Here is a 12,823-nt window from a genome sequence, read left to right on the forward strand (position 1 = left end):
CTGAGATCTGTATGCGTGATTTAAGATACAGCTACTACCATGCATTGGGCCCTGAAATATGACCCCGCTCGACTTCTTATTCACCCTAGCTCTCTGTCCAGGAGTTGCAAGTAGTTTCTGGTGTTTGTAGCCTACTGGAGGCCGTGGACAGCGCTGACCGTAGGGGTGGGCTGTGATGCGGTAGGTACGTGGCCGGGTGTACCGAATACCCGTTAGGTATCTCGGGAACCCTGTTCACATCGTTCGGGGCCGTATGGGAAACCTCGGCCGGACTCCCTGCGGATGGAACCTGAATAGGCGATAAACCTGGACTAGAGGCTTAAGTGTTTAGGTAGGTCGTGGTCTACACCCAGGTCGGCTTTCGCTTGAAGTCTGCCGAGCACATGTCGTGTGCAGACGCTAAGTGGTGGAAACATGTATGAAGAAGTACACCCCTGCAGGGTTATCATAATCTATTCGAATAGCCGCGTCCGCGGTAAAGGACTACTTGGTTGCCTATACAGTTCATAGACAAGTAAATGGAAACTGTTAAAAGCCTCAAGATAAGTGTGAGTGCCGAGGATGGCTCTTCCGTAGGAAGACGGAGGTGGATCCTCGGTAGTGTATTGAAGTGGTGAGTAGTGGACTCGTGTGCGCAAAACCATTTCAAGTTGGAGTATCGTAGGATAGCCTAGCCAAGAGTCAAAGCTGGCTTGCTGCAATAACCCCACCAACCCTTCTTGATACTAAGCATGTATGTAGGATCTGATGTAAGTCTTGCTGAGTACCTTTGTACTCATGTTGCTATAATTTACATTTTTACAGAAGACGCTGCAACCCCTTCTGATGGGTTCTATGTAGACGTTGACATCAACGAGTAGGCTAAAGACCCAGGTGGTGACCCTGAGCTTGTGAAGGACCTTGTAGTATAGCTAGGCTTCCCAAGCCTCTTTTATTTTACTAGTTGTCTGTACTCAGACAAGTCACTTCCGTTGCTGGTTTGTATGACTGTATGACTTGTATGTTGGGTCGTGAGACCCGTACCTTTGTGTATGTTATGTATGGCTCCCTGAGCCTTAAATAAAGTACTTGTGTCGTAGAGTCATGTTGTGATGCTTCGTTGTATTTGCACATATCGAGCATATTGTGTGTATGATTGAAATGCTTGGTATGTGTGGGATCTGACTATCTAGTTGTTTATCTTTAGTAGCCTCTCTTACCGGGAAATGTCTCCTAGTGTTACCGCTGAGCCATGGTAGCTTGCTACTGCTCTGGAACACTTAGGCTGGCCGGCATGTGTCCTTCTTCGTTCATGTGTCTGTCCCTTCTGGGAAATGTCACGCTTTGAGTACCGGAGTCCTGTTAGCCCGCTACAGCCCGGTTTACCGGAGTCCTGCTAGCCCAGTGCTACAGCCCGGACCCACTTGCTGATGACCGACACGTTCGAAGCTGGGTCATGGATGCCTGTCCCTGTAAGTCTGTGCCACTTTGGGTTTACGACTAGTCATGTCAGCCCGGGCTCCTTATCATATGGATGCTAGCGACACTATCATATACGTGAGCCAAAAGGCGCAAACGGTCCCGGGCAAAGGTAAGGCGACACCCGTGGGGATACCGTGCGTGAGGCCGCAAAGGGATATGAGGTGTTACCGGCTAGATCGATGTGACATCGAGTCGGGGTCCTGACACACTTACTCGAATTAGTATGCAACAATAGCAAAGTGTCATGCTGCACAACATTATCCCCAACTAATTTCAGGTTAAATCTAAATAACTCGATATTTAGCACTTAAAAAACATGTAACTTCAGTCTGTCATAACTTTGATTTTGTAAATCCAAATTGAGTGGTTCTTTTTGCAAAATGATCCTTATAAAATGTACTTTCACCTAGACAAATAAAATTTGGAATTTGGATAGTTAAAATTTAAATTCAAACATGATTAATTTAAACTTAAATAGGACATAACTTGCAAATTATAAATCCATTTCAATTAATTATTTTTGCAGAATAAACCTAGTTAAATATAGTTTCAACTTAGCTACTGAAGTTAAAATTTAAATCTAAAAATTAATATAGTTTAACAGTAGCTATAATTAAGGTAATATTTAGACCTAATTTAGTTGTTAACTTAGAAAAATAAAAGTTTTAACTAAAATTATTATTTTGTAATTTTGTTGAGGAATTAAAATTTGACTCTAGTAAATATCTTTAGATTATTGTTTAACTTTGGAAAATTGAACTGATTTGATGTTAGTTCAAACTTAATCTCGTTATAACTTTTAAACTATTTGCTAAAATTGAATAAAACCTTTTTCACTATAATTTAGTAACCAATATTGAACTTTACTAATTGTTTGGAGTTATATTTGATTCTGGATTTGAAAATGAATTTGGCTTTGGTATAAATTGAAACTTATGTCACATGTATTCCAGTTAACAACCACTATGTTATTTTCCAAATTCTTATGGGTTAACACATGGCACATGATCTCACATCACAATGACACTGACACCATGCAATCCACTTGTTGTATGTTTGATTTGTGTTGTATGGTTGTTTCTGATTGCGCTTATTCATCTTAGATTATACGGAGAGTGAAGAGTAACTTGATCATGATTGTGAGTTTGAAGAATGATCAATACGAGGCAGACTTTCACTTTGACCATGTTACCTAGTATTTTCAATGCATTTTAGGAATTCCATGATAGGAATGTGAGTTTAAGACTTGCTAAATTTTGCATCAACCCAGTAGTTGAAAATTTAGCTCCATCTACTGTGACCTTATAACCAACGTATAGTTGTTTAGCTACTAATACATGGACTGGGGTCAACATTTATTTTCAAAATTTACTTATGGATGACTACTTAATAACAACTAAATTAATGAATCATCTTGGTGGTGCTTTAGTATTGCTTTGGTGGTCGTGTGTTGTGTGGGCGACCTCCAGGCTCAAAGGGATTGTACAAGTTCAAGGTTAAGTAGCTTCCATGTGTAATCGAGGGTCGATATGGACTCTGTCTTGACCAAGTAAGTTGTGAGAACCCCTCTAGCTAACAAGCAGACATAGGTTGATAGATTGCAAGTGCACATGGTTGTTGTAGCACTTTCATGATAAGTGAAGTGTCGAACCCATAGGGAGCTAATAGGATGGCACCACAAACCACGCAACTACATTGTCACTTAACACAGTTCCGTGCGCACCCAAACCGGAGTTTGGAAATGGTCCACTTTAGTAAGTTGCTAAGAAGACAAATAAAAAGGAGTGTTTACTAAAGTACAAATGGGAAAATAAAAGACAGAAAATTAAAGAGACTAAACTACGGGAAACGGTGCTTGAGTAGTAAACGTTCTAGGGGGATTCGGACTCATCACCAGAAGTATGCTGTTGACAACACATGATAGACAAGGCTCTATATTCGTACCACTAATCCACCTGTATATGATCTCGCATGGACGAACCAATAAAAGTACGCATCCCCACTTCAGTTATTGCATACACTCGTGCCACCATCGTACTTCCACACTCCGGTTACCAATGATGACAAAGGGGAGTGAACTCCACATTGACAGGCACTAAGTTATGAGGTTCTCCACTAATCCCTATTGCAATGACCAGGGATGAAGGGATCTAGGCCTTGTCACTACCTATCTCCTCAACCAGCCTGCTCACCAACACAAAGCACCTCAAGTCAATAAGTGACTAATGATGTGTGAGCGCCCTTCACAACACCATGAAACAATCAACGCAATACATATAATGAGAATGAACAAATTGCTTATTCAATATCAAAGTACTAATCATGCAATGGTTCGTCCAAATCCTCAAGAACCAATACAACTACTCAAACATGGGAGAGAGAGAGATTAAGTTACAAGTTGGCACAAAGCTGGTGGAGGAGAGGAGCACAGTGGCAATGATGATGATGGTGGCGGCGCTGACGGTGGAGATGGTGATAGTGTCGGCGCTGGTGATGGATACCACACCTGCCTAAAGGTGGGTGCACGTGGTGGAGGCGCCTCCTCTTCCTCCTCTTGGCTTGTCCCTTCTCTTTCCTATGGAGATGGTCTTGGAGCAACAATGGAGATGGATGATGGCTGCATGTGATGATGGAGATCATATGTGACGACAGTTGGGGACTTAGCAACTGTATCATACTTTTTCTCGCTTCAGCTTTTTCAACTCAACTCAATACATGAGCGTGAGCCATGGACTTAGCACTTTGGATGGCAAAGAGAATGATGGTAGGGGTTTATAAGGGAAGACAAATAGTGGAAAAAGTCTCGCGTCAACTCGGTGGGGCATTAGGCAATGGAGAGGCCTTACAACCAATATCAATAAGAGGAGTAAGGATCGCCATGCAATGGATGCACTAGAGCTACAACTATATGAAAGCTCTCTATATGAAATTAAGTGGGTGTGCATCCAACTTGCTTGCTCATGATCAGAATATACATGCCAAGTTCTATAATATAAAATTCCCACTAGTATATGAAACTGACAAATCCTGGAGACTCTCTATATGAAGAACATGGTGCTACTTTGAAGCACAAGTGTGGAAAAAGGATAGTAGTGTGCCCCCTCTCTCATTTTTTTTCTTTCTTTCTTTCCTTATCCCTCCTTTTTGAACAGTCTCATGGACCTCATCCCCCCTTTTTTGAGGACTCATTAGTCTCCACCATTCTTTTCTTCACTGGTAGGGGCAACACTCTAATAATGATGATCATCACACTTTATTTTACTTACAACTCGATAAACCAAAAGAATATGACTCTATATGGATGCCTCTGGCAGTGTACCAGGATGTGCAATGATCTAGCGTAACATGTATAACAACGATGAATGGTGGCTTTACACAAAATATCATGTCATCTCTATATGATCATGCAAAGCAAAAAGACAATGAATGATCAAGTCATGTGAATAGTAATGGTGAAAGTTGCATGGCAATATATCTTGGAATGGCTACAGAAATGCCATAATAGGTAGGCATGGTGGCTGTTTTGAGGGAGGATATATCAGGCTTATGTGTGAAAGAGCGAGTCATTTCATGGGATTTGAATGCGCTGGCAAAGTTTGTGCCAAGTCTCGTGGTGAGAAAGCGATGAACGGTATCGAAGAGGCTAGAAAATTATGGATAGGTGGAAGTGCTTATAGTCCACAAACTCACATAGTCATAAAAGAACTCAAGTACTTATTGTGAAGTCTAGAAGCCCTCAAACCAAAGTACTACTCGCATGCCCCTAGGAGGGAGGTTGGGAGGAGTTAACCATCACACCCTTTGATCCGGACAACACAAATGATATCAATCAAGGATAAATTACGTTCCAACTTCTTGGCCATGCCATGTCCGACAATTTAATGAGGTAGTACTTCACGAACCCTAACATCGATATTTTTACTGACTAGTGATTATCAACTAGTAAACCTTTGTATTATAACCACATTATCCTTAATAAATGCATCATACTCAGTGATCTATAAGTTTAATGCAGGTTTTTATGACTAACCATGTGAATAACCAACTCCTATTAACTATCCAAATAGATATAAGTGGAGTATGAGAGTTTAATTCTTTCTACAAAAGACTCGGCCAAGTTCTAACAAATATAAGTCTAGCAAAAGAGCATTCTAAAAATAACGGTGTTCCAAATGTAGAGAAATGAGCTTCAAACTTCAAAAGATATGCATGAAGCACACGAAGCATTCTAGAAATCCATACTCAAAAGATATAAGTGAAGTGCAAAGAGCATTGTACGAATTAACCAAGGAATATCTCATACCAGCATTGTGCATCAGTAAAATAAAAATAAAAAGCACACGACGCTCCAAGAATTTACACATATCATGTGAACAAAACAAAAACCGAGACATACCAATAATTGTCGAGGAAGAAAGATGGGATGCCATTCGAGGCATCCCCAAGCTTAGATGCTTGAGTCTCCTTCATTATTACTTGGGGTGCCTTGGGCATCCCCAATCTTGAACTCTTGCTTCTCCTTATTCTTTTGATATCAATGTCTCCTCGGTCTTCAAACACTTCATCCACACAAAGCTTAACCAAACATTTATTAGAGGGTTCAGTACATATAACATCAAATCTCATCATGTCTTGCTATAACAATATTGTATAATTATAATCCAACACTACCTATTTGTATGAAAACACAATTCTAATGCTCCCACATCAATGGGGCTTGGCAAAATTGCAAACATAAGTGGATAAAAAACTATAACAACAATATGTGAAAACAGGACAGTCTGTAAAGATGCAGATGAAACATATACTTATATAACTCCAAACATTCTGAACAAATAGTACCTAATAAAAAATTGCATAACAATATTGTGTAAAAAATCAGAATTTTGAACATTCTAGTAAAATATCAAAATTCAAACACTAAAACAAAAGTTTCTATTTCTGCACAACACATACCAAATAAGCAATTTAAACACCCCAAAGGTAAATCTTGGCACATTATTTTATAATACAATGGATTTGTACAAGAGAATAATTACTTTTTGTTGAAAAGTTTTTGTGATTAAGGTTCACAAAGTTCCCATGAGCATGAACAAAGTTCAAGGCTAGCCCCCACTTCCACATTGCATCTATCTCACTTTCACTTTTCTTCTTGAAATTTTTTTGGGTTCCCTTCTATATTTGTTTTTGATAAAAAATTATAAGTACACAACAAAAGAAAATGAATCCCTAAAACTTTCGGGTTGTCTCCCTAAAACTAGTAAATAGAAGTCATACACATAAGTGTTCAACTCTTTAGTAGGCATTTCAAAGACCACAATGTTCTTGCAACATTTTCAGGGGTCATCCGTCCACTGGTTAAACCAAATCCTTAGTGAATTTCATATATGTATACTTGCAAATGCATTAGCTCCTTAACTATTTTGTATTTAATCATCCAAAAATCCACAAAGGGGGACAAGATGCACTTACACAATGGTTTATAACAAGCATCAATTTTCTGTGGGTGAGAGCCAATGTACTAATCCGTGGAAACACCCGTCCTCTACACCCCAATGGTAAATTCCACAACAAAAATAAAACTTCACTTGTGTCCTCAACAATTCTAGTGGAGATGTCAATCTCTTAGGAGCCAGCAACCCTCTATTTTTTGTAGCAAGTAATTAACGTACAATGTGGATGGAAGTATTTTGTCTTTTCAAAATAAATAATAACTAAAAATAAAAATGGTGTAAATAATGTTGAAAGATGTTTCTTATGACCGGGGTTCAGTTTACCAATAGTAACCCTCCACAAAATAAGAAGTGCGGCAAAGGTAACATAGATATGTGAAGTGAAATATTTTGTACTAATAATATACCATGTATGGTTTGACAACTTTACATAGGAGAGAATACAAAATACTTCCAACACACTATGCTTTAATTGCCTGTTGCAACTAGCAAAGGTAGTAAGGCTGACACCCTCATTAGAATTGTTGGGGACGCACGTAAAGTTTTATTGTGTTGCAGAGCTGAGTATTAGTGCATGAACCAAGCTTCCATGCATTGATACTTTACTTTCTCAGTGAGGGAAAACTTGATGCTATCTACAAATCCTTGCACTTGGCGCCCAACAACTTTTTATCTTGTGTGATTCTTTTGGAGCAAGCAGAAGCCCACCGAACATCAAAGGGTATCAAAATGACAAAGAAGGTAGGGGCAACACTACATATGGATAAAGTTAAGGGTGAATGTAGCGATAGAGCGGCACAAAAGAGTGAGCTTTGTTAGTGGCAAGAAGGTAGGGGAGAGGTAGCATAAAGAATGGGAGACAACAATTAGAAGGAGAGACATGTTGCACAAATTTCGAGTTATTTGCAAACTATACAACAATTTTTATGTACATGTTGTAAATAGAAATTAGGTACACAATTCTCAAATTATTCCTCTTGGGATGCGACGAAATGCCTCGATGAGCAAATGTTCCTAGTTGAACCATAGATTATATAAATATACATATAAAATACCAAAACAATAAAATCATCAGATATAAAATGTTTGAATCATGCACTCCTTTTTGCGTGTGAATCTACTGCATTCTTGTAATGTTTCACAAAAGAGTACCTTGATCCAAAATAAGCTAGTGCTCTAAAAAGGCAACCTATTTCTACAAATGGCAGAAAAATGTACTTCTTTTGTAGGGAGAAAAGTGAAATATATCACATGAAGAAATCCAACACATATAAAGAATCAAACAACTACATGTTTCTTCTGTTGGATTTTGTTTGACATATGCAAATATACTCCCCTTTTATCTTAGTACTAGTTAAATGTGTGTGCGCTGTAATGGGGGCATATATATTCTAGTGGTTCATCGACAATCATGTTGAGATATACATTTATATTCCTCATGACCATATCAAAATATTATTGTCATCGTGTTCTTGTCCCGTGTCCATCTTCCATGCTCCTTCTCATGATTGTCCCTCTGTATGATCGAAAGTATGTCTATGATGTCTACTACACAACTTGTTCTTGTAGACTCGTGTTGGGCGTCCAAGCACAGAGTTTTGTAGGACAGTAGCAATTTTCCCTCAAGTGGATGTCCTAAGATTTATCGATCCATGGGAGGTGTAGGATGAAAATGGTCTCTCTCAAACAACCCTGCAACCAAATAACAAAAAGCCTCTTATGTCCCCAACACACGAAATACAATGGTAATTTGTATAGGTGCATTATTTCGGCGAAGAGATGGTGATACAAGCGTAGTAATGATAGTAGACATTGATTTTTGTAATAGGAACAATAACAAACAGCAAGGTAGCAATTAATAAAATAGAGCACAAACGGTATTGCAATGCTTGAAAATGAGGCCCAGGGTCCGTACTTTCACTAATGCAATCTCTCGATAATGCTAATCTAATTGGATCATATAACCATCCGTTAATGTGTGATGAATAATCACTCCAAAGTTCTTATCTAGCGGAGAACATAAGAAGAAATTGTTTGTAGGGTACAGAACTACCTTAAAGTTATTCTTTCTGTTTTATCTATTCAAGAGTTCATACCAAAATAACGCAAAGTTATTCTTTCCGTTCGACCTATCCAAGAGTTCGTACAAAAATAACACCATATGATACTCTTCAACCAACTCTAATGTCACCTAGATACTCCAATGTCACCACAAGTATCCATGAGTTAATTATATGATACGCATCAAACAATTTCAGATTCATAATACTGGATCCAACACAAAGAACCTCAAAGAGTGCCCCATGATTTCTACCGGAGAAACAAGGACGAAAACGTGCATCAACCCCTATGCATAGATTACCCCAATGTCACCTTGGGAATCTGCGAGTTGAGTGCCAAAACATATATCAAGTGAATCAATATAATACCCCATTGTCACCATGGGTATTCATATGCAAGACATATATCAAGTGCTCTCAAATCCATAAAAATATTCAATCTGATAAAACGAAATCTCAAAGGGAAAACTCAAATCATCACAACAAGATAGAGAGGGAGAAACACCATATGATCCAACTGTATTAAAAAAGCTTGCGATACATCAAGATCGTGCCAATTCAAGAACACGAGAGAGAGAGAGAGAGAGAGAGAGAGATTAAACACATAGCTACTTGTACAAACCCTTAGCCCCGAGGGTGGACTACTCCCTCCTCATCATGGTGGCCATAGGGATGATGAAGATGGCCACCGGTGATGATTTCCCCCTCCGACAGGGTGCCGGAATGGGGTTTAGATTGGTTTTTCATGGCCACAGAGGCTTGCAGCGGCGGAACTTCTGATCTATCGACTCCCCTAGGGGTTTTGGAATATTTGGGAATTTATAGGGCAAAGAGGTGTTGCGGGAGGCCACCGAGGTGGGCACAACCCACCTGGGCGCGCCTGGGCCCCCAGGCATGCCCAGGTGGGTTCTGCCCCACTCGGAGCACCCCTTTCTGGTGCCAAAAAAACTCTCCCAAAAGTTTTGCTGCATTTGGACTCCGTTTGGTATTGATTTTCTGCGATGTAAAAAACAAGCAAAAGGCAGAAACTAGCACTGGGCACTATGTCAATAGGTTAGTCCCAAAAAGTGATATATAGTTTCTATAAAATGATTGTAAAACATCCAAGAATGATAATATAACAACATGAATACTTCATAAATTATAGATATGTTGGAGACGTCTCAGCATCCCCAAGCTTAGTTCCTACTCGTCCTTGAGTAGGTAAATGATAAGAGAAATAATTTATGAAGTGTGAATGCTAGAAAAGTGCATAAGTTTGATCAATGATAATTTCAGTCACTTTTCCTAGCATCATAACAACAACTCTTTCTCATAAAAATCATCATGTTAAAGTAGCAACCAATTCACGTGTTATGGTTCAAACAATGAATTCTCTTGAAACTTAACAACCTATGTTCTCAGCCACCAAGCAATTGCAAGTCAACTTATTCAACAAAGTCTAAGTAAGAGCTCCACATACTCAATCATCATATAGTGTTCTATGATTGCTAGTACTCAAAGCATATTCTTAGAACAAATGGCATCCATCGAACACAGAGAAAGATGGGGGCTTAATGTTTCGCCTCCCAACTCATTTATCATAGAGAGAATTGTCAACAATAATAATTCATGATCAAGTATGTTTGACTGGTCATATGTGCGTAGATCTTTCCCCACCACATGATGCTTGCCAACTAGAGAATAGTTGAGGTTGAAATGAGAATTCATACTATTGACTCTTTGCATAAAAGTAAACACTGAAAAGTATTCCCTCTGTCCCATAATGTAAGACGTTTTTTGACTCTAGTGTAGTGTCAAAAAACGTCTTACATTATGGGACGGCGCGAGTAAAAGATAGGCCTTCGCAGAGGGAAGCAGAGGTTGTCATGCGCTTTTTATTTGGATGCCCAAGCTCTTAATTCAAAGGAACTTCATGTTATATTGCCCCTTATGATAGCAACCTTTATTATGCAGTCCGTCACTTTTATTACTTTGCCATCACAAGTTCGTACAACGCTCAATGTTCCCTTACAATAAAAGATCAAACATATCTAGGAGCAATTTTTATTGCTTTATGCACCGATGAAAACTTACTTGAAGGATCTTTTTCAATCCATAGGTAGGTATGGTGGACACTCATGGCAAGAAAATTGGTTTAAGGGTTTTTGGATGCACAAGTAGTATCTCTACTTAGTACGAATTTTTGGCTAGCAAAAGATCCTAGACAAACACCACATGTTGGAGGATCCATAACAATATAACTTCTATGCAAATATATCCAAACATAACTCATTACGTTGTCTTCCTTATCCAACTTCAACTAATTTGCTCAAGTTTGAAAATAATTAATGGGTATTCACAATCATAGAAGATGTATAAGGTAATATATTTGTATGTGAAAGTCCCCTTCCTTATATTAATCATTCATGAATTGCTTGTATGACCAATATTGTGATTGTCAAGCTTCAAAAGATTTCACTTTCTAAACGCAATGTGAAGCTACCACTAGGCATGATATAACATATAATTTCAACTTCACGATATTAAATTCATTCAACAATTTTCTCATAGGAATATAAGTGAAGCACAAGAGTAAATGACAAACTACTCCAAAAGATATAAGTGAAGATCAAACGAGTAGTGAAAAAAAGGGTAGCCATTCGAGGACTTGCTCTTATTTAAAAAAATTCAGATCTAAGTATTTATTAAAACATCAATCTAAACAAAACAAAATGACATTCCAAGAATAGCAAAACTCATGTGAAGAACCAAAAACTTAGGCTCAACCGATACTAACCAATAATTGTTGATGAAGAAAGGTGGGATGCCTACCGGGACATCCCCAAGCTTAGATGCTTGAGACTTCTTGAAATAGTATCTTGGGATGCCTTGGGCATCCCCAAGCTTGAGTTTTTGTGTCTCCTTAATTCCTTTTATATCACGGTTTCCCTAAATCTTAAAAACTTCATCCACACAAAACTCAACAAGAACTCGTGAGATAAGTTAGTATAAATCAATGCAATAACTTTATCATTCTCTAATGTAGAAAATAACTAAAATTATTATTTAACATTGCATACTAAATGCCTCTTCATATTTAATACTCCTATCCTCAAATAGAATTATTAAACAAGCAAACATAACAGCAATCTGCCAAAACAGTACGGTCTGTAAGGAATGCAAGAATATTCATACTTCTGTAACTCCAAAATTTCTAAAAATTTACCACACTGTAGAAAATTTATCATAGCTTATTGTGCAAAAACAATTCAACATTTTATCACATTCTGACTTCTCTCGGAAATTTTTGCAACAATGATAAACTTTCTGTTTTGAAGCAACAACTCATATACTTGCAAAATAAGCATCTGAAAAGCTATCCTTGGCACTTTTATTGAAATAAAATATGTAAAACATTATGATAAATAACAACAAGAGAATACAAACAAAAGAAAATGATGCTCCAAGCAAAACACATATCACGTGATGAATCAAAATATAGCTCAAAGTAAGGTTACCGATAATGTTGGAGATGAAAGAGGGGATACCTTCCGGAGCATCCCCAAGCTTAGTTGCTTGGATCTTCCTTGAATATTACCTTGGGGGTGCCTTGGGCATCCCCAAGCTTAGGGTCTTGTCACTCCTTATTATCCTCATATCGATATCCCCAAAAACTTGAAAGCTTCAATCACACAAAACTTAACGGAACTTCATGAGATAGGTTAGTATGATAAAGAGCAAACCATTCACTTTTGGTACTGTCAAAGAAAAGATTCATAATTGTTCTCACACAATGCCTACTGTACCATATCATTTCCACAATTTATACTGAGCAATATAAGCCATAGAAACTAGAAAACAAGCAAA

The sequence above is a fragment of the Triticum dicoccoides genome, chromosome 3B, assembly GCF_002162155.2.
Source record: "Triticum dicoccoides isolate Atlit2015 ecotype Zavitan chromosome 3B, WEW_v2.0, whole genome shotgun sequence".
Classification (NCBI taxonomy): domain Eukaryota; kingdom Viridiplantae; phylum Streptophyta; class Magnoliopsida; order Poales; family Poaceae; genus Triticum; species Triticum dicoccoides.